General features: G+C 43.6%; 1 protein-coding gene and 2 pseudogenes across 1 annotated transcript in view; 1 reads left to right on the top strand and 2 right to left on the bottom strand.

Annotated features, from left to right (window-relative positions):
- The window catches only part of Prdm10 (PR/SET domain 10), a 103,086-nt gene extending 102,701 nt beyond the window's left edge, over positions 1 to 385 (bottom strand). The window contains exon 1 of the mRNA XM_031343010.1: positions 288 to 385. The gene's annotated coding sequence lies outside the window, so the exon portion shown is untranslated. The remainder of the gene's footprint in view (positions 1 to 287) is intronic.
- Positions 204 to 17,999, bottom strand: part of LOC116072800 — a 60,358-nt pseudogene continuing 42,562 nt past the window's right edge.
- LOC116074155 lies at positions 4,844 to 4,939 on the top strand (annotated as a pseudogene).

Below are 17,999 nucleotides of genomic sequence, written 5' to 3'. Positions count from 1 at the left end.
AAACAAAAAAAAAACAAAAACAAATAAACAAAAAAAAACAAAAAGAGTTCCTTCTCCAGAAGGGGGTTGGGGGACGACAGAGACAGTGTGCAATGTAAAACCTGATTCCAACATCATCTGAAACTGGGCCTTACACTCCTTGCCTTACAGCCTGGGTTTGGTTTCATTGGTTTAGTAGACCTAGGTCTGTGGGTGTGCACCACTCAGTCTACCTCCATCTTCTTACTCTGCAAAGAATCAATGAAGGTTTGTCATTCCGTTGGGTAAAAGCGCTTATAGATATTGACCTTGTTCTGAATCTGTTTCGCGGTGTCTTGATAGTAATTCTTCTCATCCCAGGCCATGGCCTTACAGTCCTCCCCATGATTCTCTACCATGTAATGAACATAGTTGATGAGATCTAGAGACAAGGTATTTCCTTTCTTCTCTGGGAGGCTGGCTTCTGCCTCCAGGTCATTTACATGGGGCTTCACATACCAGATCCTTGCGTCTCTCCTCCTTGTCTACCCTCCATGGCCTTTACCTTCCTCTTACGGAGGGGAACTGCCTTGTTGGGGTCCCATGGCCAACCCCATCTCTGCCAGGGTCTGCCGCACGGATTTGGTGTGGTCCCAGGCATGTCAGATGTGGGAGCACTGGATCCATGGCGCTTCCTTCAGACCAGTATTCTTGTTCAGACACTTTTGGTTGACACTGTAACTAAACTTCTGCCTCCGGCATCATGCAAACTGCCACACCAGCAGCTCAAATTCCGAATCTTGCTCTCAGAGCCGCGTGTTAATAGTCGATAGCCTAAAAGTAAAAGGGGACAAATTATGAGGCCAGTGAGATGGTTCAGCAGTAAAGACATTTGCAAACCTGATGACCTGAGTTCGATTCCTAGTACCCATGTCATCAAGGTGGAAGGAGAGAAACTCCACAAAGTTATCCACTGACTTCCACATGTGTGCTCTTGCAGGCATAGCATGATACAAAATCCTTTATCATGCTCACACAATACATGACATGTATTCACTCAACTATTCTTTCATTGTACAAGTGTTCATTGAGGGCTTACTATTTATGCTAGGAGACACAGCATTGGATGCTTTGGGATTCATCCTTTTGTGATGGAGTACAAAAACCCATGGCTTTCTGGAACTTCCTCTCTATCAGTCTGAGGAGGACTGAGAAAGGCCAGGATTCCCGGAACACAGGGCAAAAGTCAAAGTCACCGAAAACAGGGGAAATCATACAGGGCTTTGAGGCAATGCTATTGTTAGACATTTTGAATGCATTTTAAACAAGGAAATGAACTTTTACTCCACCCCCACCCTGGCTTTAAGACAATCTAGCTACTGTGGGGTGTTCGTTTTTTAGTTAGGGGTGGGGGTGCAAAGTAAGAAATGAGACAAGGAGTCTCTCTTCCTGCTTTAAGCAGGAAATGATTGATATCTTGGCCAAAGTGGAAGTGTGATGGGAGGAGGGCTGGGTAGACTTACAAATGGACTGGATACGGGACTGGGGAGTGGGGTGGGGGAGGGGTGGCTGCTAATGACAAGACTAAGTGATCAAGCTCGGCTCAAGAAGTTAGACCTGTGTAACTAAATGGGGATGTATTAACTGAGAGAGCAGAGGAGAGAAAAGGCTAGAAAAGCCACTGTTCTCTTCCGTTCAGGACAAATCTGAAAGCTTTTGTTCTGTCTCAAAAAAAAGTAAGTGAATGAATGAATGAATGAATGTCTTTCAAATTAAGGAAACACATAGTGGTTGCTGAGATTCAAGGGAAAGACTAGGTTTAAAAATACAATTTTAGTATTCACCAGATTTATTTATTTATTTAGAAATTCTCTCAAACCCAAGCTGCCCTCTAATTCCCTGTATAGCTGAGGATGACCTTGAACTTCTGAACCTACACTTCCTACAGACCCCATTTATGCAGCTCCAGGGCCTCCTGTATGATTGGCAAGCTCTCTACCAACAGGATTACATCCCCAGCCTTTTTTTTTTTTTTTGGTTTTTGGTTTTTAGTTTTTGGTTTTTTTTGAGACAGGGTTTTTCTGTATAGCCCTGGCTGTCCTGGACTCACTCTGTAGACCAGGCTGGCCTCAAGCTCAGAAATTTGCCTGCTTCTGCCTCCCAAGTGCTGGGATTAAAGGTGTGCGCCACCACCGCCCAGCTCATCCCCAGTCTTATTCGCCAAGTTGCAAATTGTGTTTAATCGAGTAGGTCAATAATAGAGTGTTTGTTTCCATATACAGGATTAGATGAGAATTTATTAGACATATCCATTTACTGGTGATTAGACATGGGGTGCAGGAAGACAAGGGTGTCAGGATTGAACTCTGTGGACCCCTGTGGAGCTACTGAATCTAGAGATGGGCAGTAGGAAATTGAGCAGGGATGGGTGTGTGGTCTATTCCAGTCAGTTTCTGTAATCCCAACACTTAGGAGCCTGAAGGGAGAAGATCTTTAGTTTGAGGTCAGCCTAGGCTACATAGTAAGATGCTACCTCACAATGAGGAGGGGCCTAGTAACTAGTAGAAATATTGTTCCCCATGTCTTACACTCCCAGAAACTCAGGATAGGACAGAGGAATGACCTTTGGGGTTCAAGATCAACCCAGGCAATAGAGCAAAATCCCTGTATCCAAAATTCCTGTTAGGTGCTGGGGCGAAGGCTCAGTGATGAACTTGTAGTTTTCCCAGCACCCACATATCAGAGCTCACAAATGCCTGCAACTTCAGCTTAGGAGATCCAACCACCTTTACTGGTCTCTTTTGTCACTTGCACTTATGTGCATCTACCCACACATAGACACACGTGAATACACGAGTGTTTGTTTTTAAGACAAACCCTCACTATGTAGTCCTGGCTGGCCTGGGACTCACTATGTAGACCAAGCTGGCCTTGAACTTACAGAGACCAGGCTACCTCTGTTGGTTGCTGAGATTGAAGTCGTGCCCCACCACACCTGACTCATAATTCATGTTTTAAAATTCAATTAAAATGGCTGAACAGGCCAATAAAACAGGAGAACCAAGAGTTAGTGTCAAAGAAAGCAGGGGACGCAGCATTTGGAGGGAGGTGTAGCTGTCAGCTACAGCAAATGTTACTGAGAGATAAAAAGGAAGCCAGGCTAGTCCCTTGGATAATGGCACCCTCAGGGGGGAATTAGGAAACACAGTTGGAGATGGCTGAGAGAAGCATAAGGATGGTGAGAGACATCTGTCACCAACTGTAGGACAGATAAGACACACTACCAGCAAATCAGTTAACCTTCTCCTACGCACCCCCACCCCCACCTCCAGTGTGCTGCTCAAATCAACTAACCTGGGCAGGTGTGGAAACAGGAGGAATTAAAGTTCCAGGTCAGCTACCAGGCAGGCCCCTGGAGACAAGAGCTGGAGCGAGGAAAGGAGAGAGGCAGAGAGAGAAAGAAGGAAGGACAGAAGGAGGAATAAGGAGAGGAGGAAGGAGGTATGTATGCTATTTATAAAGGATTCTTTTTTTAAAGTATTACAAAGCTAGCACGAGAGGGCCTGCCTAGCATGTATGATGCTCTGAGAATCCCCAGCACAAAGCAAGCAACCTCAACACAAAGCACTACAGCCACCTGGGAAAAGAGAAAGTTCTGACTGGAGAAAGGAAGAGGAAGGCTGGAGAAAACCATCCCTGGGCAGCGGCCATAGTCAGGGTTAAAGTTCTGGCCAGTCATGGTGGCATATTCCTGTAATCCACTCAGGAGGTTGGGGCAGATTTGGAACACAAGGTGAGCTAGGGCAACATGGCAACACACCATAAAAAATAAAACAAACCAAAATTGTAGCTGGACATAATGTTTTAGGAGCACTCAGGAGATGGAGACCTGAGCATAGTCCTGTGTTTGGATCTCACTCAGGCTATACAGCAAGACCCTTTCTCTCTTTCTTTCTTCTTCCTTTCTTTCTTTCCTTCTTTCTTTCTTTCTTTCTTTCCTTCTTTCTTTCTTTCTTTCTTTCTCTTTCTTATTTTTTTAAAGATTTATTTATTTTTTTTTTATTATTTTATTTATTTATTTATATTATTTATTATATGTAAGTACACTGTAGCTGTCTTCAGACACTCCAGAAGAGGGCGTCAGATCGGGTGGTTATGAGCCACCATGTGGTTGCTGGGATTTGAACTCAGGACTTTTGGAAGAGCAGTCAGTGCTCTTAACCACTGAGCCATCTCTCCGGCCCGCAAGACCCTTTCTTATCAAAAGAACAAAGCAAATATTTTTTTTCAACCAATATCAGTGGATGCTAACACCAGGGGGTAAAATGTTGACACTTCTGTATCAATACAGTCAGCATCCAATCCTCCACAGAAGATATTTGTTTTTCTTGTGGGAGGCTGGCATCAGAAACAAGAACTCCAGCATGGTAGGCAGGTTCTCTAACATTGAGCTGTGCCCTAACCTCATAAAAGATATTTCTTAGCTATAAAAAGAAAAGGAGTGGTTTCACGGTGAGAAATTTAGCAGATAACTACCTTCTATGATCAAAGCTGCTATGCTAAGTAAGGGTGGATGGTTTCCAGCTGCTTGACAGGCTAAGGTAGGAGGATAGCTTGAGAACTGGACTAGCCTGGGCAACATAGCAAGAGCAGGACTAGCCTGGGCAACATAGCAAGACCTCTAATTTAACATGCTCAGGGACAGACAATAGGTTCTGTGAACTTCTGCAGCTGAGCCTTTGAGAACCATGCAAACTTCACTTCTGAGACATAGCTACCCAAAACTAGCAACTGGAATCTAATTATAAGAAAACAAAAGACAACCCCAAACTAAGGGACATTCTACATAATAGCTAGCCTGTTCACTTCTTAAAGATATTAAGGGATCCTTTTGTGGCTCATACGCTCAATGATTAGGTTTTTAATGCCAATGTGAGACCTCCTTCAAGTCTTATTATGTGGGAACATGACTCATCTGACATGGAAAATGTATTAATATAATAAAAGACAAAGCCCAAGAAACTGCTCCTGATTAAAGAGACTAAAAATACATAATTTAATGCACTCTCTGAACTGGATCGGACCAGGAACATGCATGCGTAAACATACTTGCATATGTCTACACAAAATAAATGTAAGGAGATGTAAAAGAAAGAAAGGGAGCTGAAATTTAGTTCAACTGGTAGAGTGCTTGCTTGGCATGCACAGTGCTCTGGGCTCCAGCCCAACACTGCATCCACCATGGGTGGATGGTTAGAGGTGGGGCACACCTCTAACCCAGCAATCAGGAGGATGAGGAGTCCCAGACCATTCTTAGCCATGTAGCTACTTTAAGGCTGGCCTGAAATACAAGAGGGGAGAGAGAATGTGGGAACACAAAGACATGGATTGAGGTAAGGACCTGTGGAGACAGGCAATGATGCAGGGTATGGTGTATTCATGCTCCTGTGGCAGGCATTCTGTCTCTAGTACTCTCTAGAATAAACTCCTGTTGTTTCAATCCATTTTTTTCCATGGTGATTTTTTTTCTTATAATTTCTTATAATTAGACTGGTCTTCACTGTGTAATGCTGCCTAACTTGGAACTCACTGTGTAGACCAGGCTGGCCTCAAACTCATAGACATCTGCTTGGTCCTGCCTCCCAAGTGCTGGGATTAAAGGCCTGGGCTATCCTGTCTGGCCTTCTGGTACATTTTTATGACTGTTGTCATGAATTAATCCCACATTATAAGATAAGGATTGCAGCTAGTAAGATAGCTTAGTGGGCAAAGGCACTTGATGCCAAGCCTGGGGATCTGAACTGAATCCCCAGGACCCACATAATGAATGAAACAAAATGACTTCCACAGACTGTTCCTCTGATGTGCACACGTACATCATGGTGGGTGCGCGAGCGTGTGCGCACATACAAGCACACATGCACACAAAATAAAATGTAACAAAAATTCCCCCCCACCCAAAAAAAATAAAAGAGAGAAAAGTGAAAACTATGTATCACTGAGTAGGTGAAAAACATTCCCATGAGTGATAAGAGAAATAAAATCAGACACTGGAAAGAGGCCCCCTGGGATCAAACCCACTTTGTGTCCTCACTCCAAAGACATAAACGGTAACCTAGGGCTCACAACAGACCCAGGGATTAAAAACACACCACATCAGTCATCAATATATCCTTCTAACAGATGCAGAAAGCAAGAGTCAGCCTGGACTCACCAATGAGCTGCCTATAATTGCACTCAGGCACTGGCCAATTAGGCTATCCAGCTTGGCAGAACGTACCTACATCTGCTAAACCATCTCAAGTGCCCGATGGCTTTTTAAAAAAAATGTATTTAGGTACTTTTGCCTGCATGTATGTCTGTGCACCACACGAGCATCTGATGCCCAGAAGAGGGCATCTGATCGTCTGGAACTGGGGTTACCTTGAACTGCCATGTGGGTACTGGGAACTGAACCCAAGTCCTCTGGAAGAGCTGTCAGTGCTCTTACTTACTGAGTTGTCTCTGTAGGGTTTTTTAGTATGGGTTCTAGGGATTGGAATTCAAGTTCCCATGATTGCAAAGCAAGCATGTTAGCAGCCAGCTATCTCTCCAACCCTAAAATCACTATTCTCAAGTATAGAAAAGACTGCCCCAAACAAAACAAAACAAACAAAAAAACCCTGATATTATGAGATGTTTGCTTTTGTTTGTGCCCAGATACCAGAGATTTTTTTTTAAAGATTTATTTATTTCTTATATGTAAGTACACTATAGCTGTGTTCAGACACTCCAGAAGAGGGCATCAGATCTTGTTACAGATGGTTGTGAGCCACCATGTGGTTGCTGGAATTTGAACTCAGTACCTTTGGAATAACAGTTGCTGCACTTAACCACTGAGCCATCTCTCCAGCCCTGATACCAGAGATTTTTAAAGTCACTGTAAGAGATAGGAATAGCCAACATGTTTTTCCTGCTTCCATACACTCAGTACAAAGGTTTCTGAGACCCTAACACATACCCAGCACATTTTCAGTAGATACCAGATGGGGACACTCCAATTCAGTTCTGGCATAATCTACCAGGAGATAGGGTCAGAACCCACAGGCTAAAGGCTCAGTTCCTAAGATGTCTTCCACTTCAGATACCATTTAAAGTTCCCAATAAATCATCACTGGGATCAATTTGCTAAAATGATCCATAGAACTCAGGAGGGTTAAAATTGCTAGCTTAGCAGTTAGGAGGCTGAGTCAGGAGGTTAACTGTGAGATCAAGGCCAGCCAGAGCTACAGTGAGAGACCCTACATCAAACAATAACAACAAAACTTACTAGATTACCATAAAGAAGATTGCAAATGGAACTGACAGACATGCACATAGAATAGATGCATAGGCAAAGGACATGAGTAAAGATTGGGATCTGCTCACCCTCTCTTGATCCACAGCCCTCTAGTAACCTCCAGACATTCAGAAAACCAAAACCCCTGAACCGGCTGGCTCCCTTGGGGGTTTCGTGGAGGTTTCCTGGTGTAGTCAGGGTTGATTAATGATTATGTCATTGGCCATCGGTGGTCAATTTAATCTTTAGTGAGTGGTTTAGTCCGTCTCATTACTTCAGACATGGGAAGTGGGCTTGAAAGTCCCAGTAGTATTGGTCTTCTTAGAGGCCAGTCCCCATCCTGACGCAACTAAATCCCTCATTTATCTTCTTGGCATCGGAGACATTTGCTATCTTCCCCACACACTCAAAGGGCTTTAGGACTAATGTGGTAGGAAACAGGCAAAACCCAGATACACATGTATGTCACAATAGCATGTCACAAAACTGGATCGTGTTCATCACAGTCATAGATGTTAGGGGAAGAGTTATAAAGACCAGGTGAAGCCTGGGAAATTAGTCCGCAGAGAGAAGGCCCAAACATTTCCAGTCAAGTTGTCTCTCTCTCTGTCAAACAGAGTCAAAGTTTAAAAACAGGAAGCACATAAAGTGGAAAAGAACTTCCCATCAAACATTTTACTTCAAAACACATCTCTGGGGGGAAGATTTGCTCTGTTTTAGGAAATGAAAGTATTGCCTGAGTCTAGGATCAAATTTATAGTCAATGTTAAAACAAAGCAAAACCAACAGACCTCTTTGGATGGGATTCAGTAGGAAAGATTTTTGGATCTTAATTCAGATGTCAGTATGAGGGACACTGTCTTCTTCCTTCGTACTAACAAGCTTGGCAGGTTTATGTGTGCAGGCAATGGCAACCCTTAGATAGCTTTAGATGGAGGCTGTTACCTGAAAATCAAAACAGGATTAAGCTGATCACCAATAGGCAGTGATCTAAAGAACTAAGCCTCCATAAGGAGACCTTTATAAATACCCACAAGGTTAGAATTTGGCTAACCAGTATAAGTGAGCACGTGGAGGTTGTTGAAGGGTGGTCCGTCCACCCACCTTACCCTCTGTAAGTCATCATCCAGAGCTTACCAGTATCCTTGGTAGTATTGCATCAAGTTCTATGAGCTCTGGTAGTGACACAATAGAACCAAGAGGGAGTTGTGGGAATGCTAGCTCCGAACCGGCCGTCAGAAATGTAGGTAAACCATCCCAGGACTGTGGTTAGCATCTCAGTGGGCAGCAGCCTGGTGGAGTAAGCCCTCAGTCCGTGGGATCTGAGGTGTCTCTCGGAAGATAGCATCTGACATGGGCTGGATTTGAGGATTCTGGCATTGAAATGTTTGCTTGCTTGCTTGCTTGCTTGCTTACTTGCTTGGTGTGTATGTTGAAGGTCCTATACAGTTTGTCACAGAACTCTGCTGCATTATATAAGAGTATGACAGGAGAAACTGAATTTGGAGGTTTCTTTAATAAATCCTCAGAACTGTTCATTCTGTTTGTAGTGATCTCATTTGAAGTTGAGTTGTGTGGAGAAAGCCTTCATCAGATATATGTCACAGTTTCTTGAGAATCAACAACACAGAAGGGAAACTGAGGCAAAAAAAAGATACTTAAGAAATAGAGGGGACATAAGAAGGAAAAGGGATCCTTTAACTTTCCTAGCTCTGGTCTCTCGCCTTGACTAGCCTACCCTGAGGCGTCTTCAATATGGGAGAGACCACCAGTAGAATTCAACTCCCCTTCTTGAGAGATAACCAGAAATGTAAGTGTTAAAGATGGCTAATAAGAGAGGCTGGAGAAATGGCTCAGAGGTTGACAACAGTTCTTCCAGGGGACCCAGGTTCAATTCCCAGCACCCCAGTGGCATCTCACAGCTGTCTGTAACTCCAGTTCCAGGGGATCCAACAGCCCCACACAGACACGCATGCTGTCAAAACATCAATCAGTGCACATAAAATACAAATAAATAATTTTTAAAAATACAGCTAATGAACTACGGTGTGAGTCCAACCTCCCTGTGACATATTAGTAAGCAGTGATGATCTCTTTGGTGTTACTGCCGTGGTGCTGTAGCTCTGCTCTCCTTCCCACCTCCAACAATCTCCCTTCCAAGAATAGAACTGTGAGAATAAGAAAAAGGAATGCGGCAGTTCATGCTTCAGCTAACACCTAAACTTAGGTTCAGGTGAAGCAGCTTTGAAGCCATCAGATCACTCAGACAGCTAGCGCGGAGACCCTTTGGTGTATTTCTCTCCTAACACCTGCACTTGAGTCCTCCCAGTACAGTACACCTTGCTTTCTGCTCAGCCTCAAAACTCCCTAAGGTTCCTTTATTCTGAGTCATCCCAGGAGTCTTTTCTGTGACACCCAGAACCCAGCTACACTTGAAGAGAGTTCCCATCCCTGAGGGGGATTCCTCAAGCACCCAGCAGGCAGCTGCTGCCTGTGACAACGCCTTAGCCTGTGAGAAATGCTGGAGAGCATCCAACTCAAATAAAGCCCTGGGCGTTTAAAAAACCTCATACAGAAAAAGGCATTTATGCATGCAGTGAATGTGGAAAACCCCCTAGCTAAGGCAATACCTCCTAGATTTGAAGGGAATGTAGATAGGAGAGAAAGAACATCTGTGGGCTTCTTTCCCCCAAATGATACTCTCTCTATGTTCTTGCCTCCCTCTGTCTGGCTGAAAATTAAAACTTGGACCTCCTGTGTGCAGGAAAAGCATTTGTACAGCTGGTCTACTTCCTTAAGGTTACCGAATGTTATCCTGAATCCTACCAACCATTCTATACTTAAGAATTCATACAAGCCAGGAATGGTTGGTGGGAGCCTCTAATTCCAGCAATCAGGAGGCAAGGAAGGTGGATTTCTGTGAGCTTTAGGTCAGTGTGGTGTATAGAGAGAGTTTCAGGCCAGCCAGAGCTCCACAGTGAGACCCTGTCTCAAAAATTAGAAGAAAGAATCCGTGGACAAATAATAAACATGGAGATGCGCCAGCTCCAGTGGACACCACACACTCTCAAGTCTAAAGAGCCTTGGGATGGTGGGAAAGCTATGGAGGTGCGCCAGCTCCAGTGGACACTGCGCACTCTCACGTCTAAAGAGCCTTGGGACGGTGGGAAAGCTATGGAGGTGTGCCAGCTCCAGTGGACACTGCGCACTCTCACGTCTAAAGAGCCTTGGGACGGTGGGAAAGCTATTTCATTGTCAAGCCTCCTTAAGCTAGAAGCAATACCTCATTAAAGATAAAAGCAGTTGTACTGGAAAGGAACCCTACATATGTAATGAATACAGTAATCTCCAACCAAAAGAAAAACTTCCTTGTTCATCAGCTAATACGTACAAGGAAGAATTTTGAATGTCATAGGCATGAAAAGGTTTTTTATAAAGAAGCTATGAATAGGGCTAGGGATTTAACCCAACAATAGAGTGCTTGTCTAGCATGTTTCTCCTGTACTCGATCATCAGCAACACACACACACATATGTACACATATGTTAAACACCAGGGAATTCATAATGGAGACAAACCCTGCATGTGTAAGGAAGGCAAGAAATCACTCACTATCAAATTGGATCTCACTTGAAAATTCATACTTGTGGCATGCCCTGTAAAATTTGTCTTATTTTGTCTTAGTTTGGGTATGGTAGTTTAGGCCTTTAATCTCAGCACTTGGCAAGTATAGGCAGGAACATAGTGAAGGCAAAGCCAGCCTGGCCTATGGGAAAGCCTGCCTCAAAATGAGCAAAATCAAACCAAAACATAGTAATGAATGTGAGGAGATAATGAAACAGTGTGACACCCATCCAGAAGAAGCACTTTGTGAATACACCAACAGGCCTTGTTTAGTTGAGTTGATTCTTGTGCATGCAAGAACCATACTAGTAACTCTAAAGTCCTGAGTGCCCATGCCTTTAACCCCAGCCCTCAGGAACCAAAACCAGGCAGATCTCTGTAAATTCAGGAAAGCCTGATCTGCATAAGGAGTTCTGGGACAGCCAGAGCTTTGTAGTGAGACCCTGTCTTGAAAAGAACAAACCATACATGTAACACATATTATGATACGTAAAAGATATGCAAAACCTTTTTTTAGGCCATGCTTTGAATTTGAGTAACAAAAACAAAGAAAAAAATGATTTTAGTGATCGAGGGACAACTTAAAATTGGCACCAAATTGGATACGAGTGAACATACACTCACTAAAACCTTACAAATATTTTGGACTAGTGAAAAGTTTCAGCAGGAATTCATATTTTATAACATAATAGGCACAAGACTTTCTTCATTTTTCCTTCCTTCCTTCTCTCCTTCTTCTTCTTCTTCTTCTTCTTCTTCTTCTTCTTCTTCTTCTTCTTCTTCTTCTTCTTCTTCTTCTTCTTCTTCCTCCTCCCCTCTCTCTTCTTTCTCTCTCCCCTCTCTCTTTTTCCTTTGAGACAATCTCATGTAGCCCAGGCTGATCTCAAAGTTGCTATGTAATTGAAGATGACTTTGAACTTCTGATCCTCCTGTTTCCACTGTCCAATTGCTGGGATTACAGATATGAGCTACTAACCCTGATTTTTGTAGGATGCTAGGAATTGAACCAGGGTTTCATTCATGTCAAAGCTAACTCTCTACCCTCTATGTATTTTTAAATAAGGAAATTTTTTTTTCAGAAAATAGATTAGACAAGAAAAGCTTTCACAGCAAACATCATTAATGCTATTTGTGTATGTGTGTGTGTGGGGGGGGAAGAGCCTTATGAAGCCCAGACTGCTTCAAACTTTAAAAATATATGTTTATTTAAAATCATATATACGGTGTACATGTAGGTTTGTACACATATGAGAAGCCCAGAAAAGGATGTTGGATCTCCAGGAGCTAGAGTTACAAGTGATGGTGAACTGCCAGGCCTGGGTGCTGGGCGTCAAACCCTGGTTCTTTGCAAGGACACTGGGTGCTCTAACTGCTGAACCATCTCCCCTGCAACAAAGTGATGCGCAAAAGATGACCTTGGACTTCTGATGTTCCTCCCTCCACCTCCTAAATGCTAACATTTTAGGGACAGGCTTCCACAGCTGCTTTATTAATGCTAAAAATTTAAAAGTATTCCACCTAAAGGTCATAAACAAACGGTGGATCTGCTGTACTACTGCTCATTACCATGGTGCTTTGCTTCGTAGGAGATTGAAACCTTCCATCTTGCTGGATGCTCCTTAAGCAGGAAGGTAAGTAACTCAAAACAGCTTCAGGAAGTCCCTGAAACTGACCAGATTCACAGGAGGCCCCTCCCTGTGAGAATAAGCAATACATTCTGAGAGTCCACCTCAGATGCTGAGCTGCTCGGAAGACTGACACAGTTGAGCAGCCAGGACTCAAGCAAGCTGAGCTTCAAAGAAGATTCTCAGAGGAGAAAACCAGCAAAGAGGACTCAGACCAGCTGATCTACCTGGAAGAGGGTTAGCCCAACTGAGGCACCTGGAAAGGACACTTACTCTCCAACCTGTGGAGCTTCCTGACTGCTGTGCAAAGACCTTCAGGTTTCCCGCTGTGTAGGCTGTCACCCATGTTGGGGTAGGCTTTGGTGATACGGCTGTCTTTGAGATATTTCTGTTCTTGTAACTAACCCTTCATCCATACTTCTGTAAGTAACCCAAATGAACTCAAGGGTTCACCAAGTTAGACTTTGCGGCTGTTGACTGTACTTTGGACTGTTGTGGGTTCCCTATCTAAGGTGAGTAGACATATGAGTTACATTTCCCCTCCCCCTCGAAACTTTTGTCATATAACACATGGTTGTAGAGCTGTTGCACAATGAAATAGACAAATCCAAAAAACCCACAGGATTAGAAAAGAAAAACAAGGTTTTAGTTTGAAATGAAAAGTATCATTCTGGACCCTTAAGACCACGTTCTCAGCAGGGAGGAGATTTGTCCCAGGGGGACAGAGGGCAGGGGATAGAAGGGGATAAAAGACAAAGACAGGGGTCAGGGAGGGAGAAGGAGTCAGGGGTATTTGTCCCAGGAGATGAGGACTGCTTCTGGATAGAGAAAAGACAGATGTGGCCCAGAGGCAAACACAGTTTATAAAGGTACAAGAGGAAACCCAGGGTTAGGATAATTTCATTTGGGCATGTTAAATAAGGCAGCCAAAGGAGCCTTTGAATATTGGACTTCAATACTTTGATAGCTTGACCTCCTTAGCTTCAAGAGGAGGAAGTGGCCAAATAAGGAACTAGACCTTGGTGGCTAGCTTTAGGAAAAGAAATCTAAGGGTTTTTAGCAAGGCAGAGGGAATTGGGGAGAAGGGCAAGGCCTGCCAGAGCTCTGCTCGCAGCCACAGGCTTGAGCTGACCAGAGTCCCTTCACCTAGAATGCACAAAGCCACAGATTCCTGATCCTCAGCCTTGCATTAACCAGATGCAGTGACACAGGCTTGCAGCTCCAGTACTTTGTCCAAAAGAGGAGAATGGGAGAAAGAAAAAAGAGAAAAGAGAGAATGAGAGAAAGATATATATATATACATATATATATGTATACATATATATGTGTGTGTATATATACATGTATATACATGTGTATATATATATGTATATGTATACATAGAGAGAGAGAGAGAGAGAGAGAGAGAGAGAGAGAGAGAGAGAGGAGAGAGAGAGAAAGAAAAGAAAGGAAGAAAAGTCTAAAGCCAAATAAGACAGCCTCAGAGATAAGTGTTTATCAAACCTTGCTTCATTACAGGATTTGGTAGATTTCTAAGATCTGGAGTCTCCATCTTAAAGAAATGGTGAGTGCTGGGATGTAGCCAGTGGTGGAGAACCATCACCAACAGGTATGGGGTTCTAGGTACCATCTCTGAGGGCACTCCCTTCCTATGCCCCTCTCAAGAGAGAAAGAGAAAGAGAGAGAGAGAGAGAGAGAGAGAGAGATAGAGAGAGAGAGAGAGAGAGAGAACATGTGATACATACCTGTAATCCCAGCACTGGAGAATCTGAGGCAAGAGGCCATCCTGGACTATGTAGTCAGACACAGTTTCCTAAAAACCAGTTTCTAAAAGAATCTGTACAGAATATGAGGACGAGACTATAGAGATAGAGCCTTGAGCCCATTCAAATCAGAAGGCCCCAGAGAAGAGTCATTCATATAATTAAATTACATAAAGGCATACAACTCCACTGTGCAGCTCAACTTTACATGAATTTCATGAGCAATCTGTAGACCATCTGGCATCTTCTTGAATCATTCATTGATCACCTAGTATTATCTCAGCCCAGTACTCTTTAAGTATTAACCAGATAAATGAAGGTCTGAGTTCCTTAAAGACTCACACATGGATGTTCACAAGACTTTTGTTTATAGCAGCTCAAAACTCTCAAAACACTCCATTAACAGCTGAAGGAAAAAAAAGGAAAATGTCTTCTTTTGACCAAGGATAAAATGTAGACATTTAAGAAGTTGGTAATGTAGCTTGGTTTGGGGGGGGGGGCGTTGCTGGAGAGATGGCTTAGCAGTTAAGAGCACTGACTGAACTTCTAGAGGACCTGGCTCCAATTCCCAGCATCCACATACCAGCTCACAAACTCTCTGTAACTCCAAGATGTAACACCCTCACACAGACATACATGCAGGCAAAAACATCAATGCACATAAAATATATAAATTTAAAAAGAGAGAGACAATAAGATTGCAATGCATGGAGGGAAGAAAAAAACAGACAAATTTCCTGGATTGAGGAGACATGTATGGGAATTCATAGCTCAGGATATTTGATATGCAGGGAGCACATAGAGAGCCAGAACACCACAGAAAGATGGGCTTCTCATAAGCAGTGGGTGGGGGGAGGGCGATGGGGATGGGGAGTTGGGGAGGAACCAAGGAAGCCCTGAGTGAATGAAGTTCTGAGTGAATGAGTGGTGTTGACCTGTACCAGCCATGTTTAGAACCCCAGAGGCTCAAACCCACTGGAAAATGACAAAACCTTCCTTTTTTTAAAAAAAAAATATTTATTATTATATGTAAATACACTGTAGCTGTCTTCAGACAGTCCAGAAGAGGGTGTCAGATATCGTTTTAGATGGTTGTGAGCCACCATGTGGTTGCTGAGATTTGAACTCAGTCGGTGCTCTTAACCGCTGAGCCATCTCTCCAGCCCCGACAAAATCTTCCTAACCCAGTGTACTGGCTGGTTTTGTGTGCCAACTTGACACAAGCTGGAGTTATCACAGAGAAGGGAGTTTCAGTTGGGGAAGTGCCAGCTGTGGGGCATTTTCTCAATTAGTAATCAAGGGGGTAGGGTCCCATGTGGGTGGTGCCATCCCTGGGCTGGAAGTCTTGGGTTCTATAAGAGAGCAGGCTGAGCAAACCAGGAGAAGCAAGCCAGTAAGGAACATCCCTCCATGGCCTCTGCATCAGCTCCTGCTTCCTAACCTGCTTGAGTTCCAGCCCTTACTTCCTCTGGTGATCAACAGCAATGTGGAAGTGTAAGCTAAATAAACCCTTTCCTCCCCAACTTGCTTCTTGGTCATGATGTTTGTGCAGGAATAGAAACCCTGACTAAGACACCCAGGGTGAGACTCAGGGAAATGGCAAATCCCTCCGTCTGGTCTGTGTGTGGATATTAATAGTGTATTCAGAAAATGTCCACCATAGTGTTCTCCCCGGGTATTTATAGCCTGAAGATCGCTCCCCTACAGAGCATACTCCTACCAAGATTAGCTAAACCTGTCTGCTTGATACAGCTGCATCCCATAAACCATGCCCCCTTGCTTATCTATATACAATAAACCTGCCTCCTTCTTCAGCTGTATGTAGTCACTCTGCCTCTCTGTTCAACTTTAATACAAGCTTCCAGGGTGCTGAGGTTTCTCCAGCAGGGAGTCAAAACTACCTGATCCCAGCTTTCTGTCTGTATGTCCATCTGTCTCTTCAGTCCTTCACCATTCCTAGTCAAGTCTAAGTTCCAGGAACCATGCAAAGACTTGGCATCGAACAATGCAAGCAAGACAGACACAGCACCACAGAAAATGTATGTGCACAAAGATTTCTCACCAAGAGAGTTGGTCTATGTCGGCAATAATTAAGAAATCCCACTTATTCCTCTGGGAAATACCATGTAGATTCCTGTGAAATGTCCAAAAAATTGGTCGCATTAAATATAGAGAAAGATGAGGGGCAAGCAAGCTAGAATACCCCACCAGAGGGAACGTGAGGCATGAGAGATTAGGAAACACTTGACACCTTTTTAAAATTTATAAAATAGATTTTTTTAGGGGTGTGTATGTGTGTTAACTTTCATGTGAGTACAGCTGCCCTGGGAGACCAGGTTCTTCTGATGCTGGCATTAGAAGCAATTGGGATTCCCTCTACTTGAGTGCTTGGGAACTCAGGTGTCACGGAAGAACAAGAAGCGCTCTCAGCTGCAGAGCTGTCTCTCCAAGCCTCCATTTAGCAGCTTCTTAAACCAGCACTTCCCCTATGCCTCAGCCCTACTACTATGCATTTACAAAAGAGATACAAAAGTACATGTCCATATAAAGATGTGTACATGAATGTTTATAAAAGTTTTATTTTGAGGCCGTGTGTAGTAGCACAAGCCTGTAATCCCAGTTCTTGGGAGGTAGAAGGAGAATCAGGAGTCAAGGTCATCCTCTGCTACATTTGGAGCTGAGACCAGTCTGGGCATCATGAGATCCTGTCTCAATACAAAGGGGTTGGAGAGATGGGTCGGTGGTTAAGAACATTGTTTGCTTTTGCAGACAACCCAGTTTCTGTTTCTAGTACCCACATGATAGCTCACAACCATCTGTAACTCCAGTCCCAGGGGATCAGAGCCCTTTAATGGTCTCTTAGGGCATCAGGCACACATGGTGCAGGACATACATGCAGACAAAAACAACTATATATGTAAAATAAATAAATAAAAAATAAAAATTTAAAATAATTAGTAAACATTTAAAAGTTTTATTTGTAATAACTCCAAATTAGAATGTCCATTAACAGTTAAATGGGAATTATGCAGTCATACAATACAGTGCTTTTTAAGCAATGAAGGCAAATTAGCGGTTTATGTATGCAATAGCATAGATTAACCTCAAAATGATTATGCTAACTAAAACCATCATGACTCCCACAAAGTTCCTTACAGCATGATTCTATTTAGATAAATAAATGTAAACTGATTAGTAACAATAAGTATCAGATCTAGGATTGCCTGAGCAGTGAGGATGTCAGGGGAGGTGTGGAGCGCTGCTGCCGCCCTTAAAGATGGTGCCTGCCATTCTTCTGCTTTGAAGTAAACAAGTCCTTATTTGGCAAGAGGGTTGCACCTGCCAGTGGTCTGATCTTTCGTCATGAGGCTGTAGCCAATGATAGCGCAAGACGTGGTATGGGCTCATGGGCAGTCCTATGAAGGGTATTTAAGCAGCACTCACAGACCATTGGGGGCACACCCTTGATTCTCATGTAACTAACAGCTCCTGAGTAAACTGTTGCTGGAAGGAACTGGTGTGCTAGTCTTTCTTCCCTGCTGGTCAGGGTGATCGGCGTGGCACAACTGGTGGCCCGCACAGGGAATCCTTTAGAATTCCCCGAGTTCCAGAACAGGTAGCAGACAGGGCGATCGATTGATCAGTAAGTGGCCAGTAAGTGGGGCCCGTCAGTGGAAAGGTCCTCGGAAGGAGGCTTCATCTATTAAGGTC

This window comes from Mastomys coucha, unplaced genomic scaffold (assembly GCF_008632895.1).
Source record: "Mastomys coucha isolate ucsf_1 unplaced genomic scaffold, UCSF_Mcou_1 pScaffold23, whole genome shotgun sequence".
Classification (NCBI taxonomy): Eukaryota; Metazoa; Chordata; class Mammalia; order Rodentia; family Muridae; genus Mastomys; species Mastomys coucha.
Note: the sequence above shows the minus strand (reverse complement) of the source record. Positions and strands in the feature narration are given on the sequence as shown.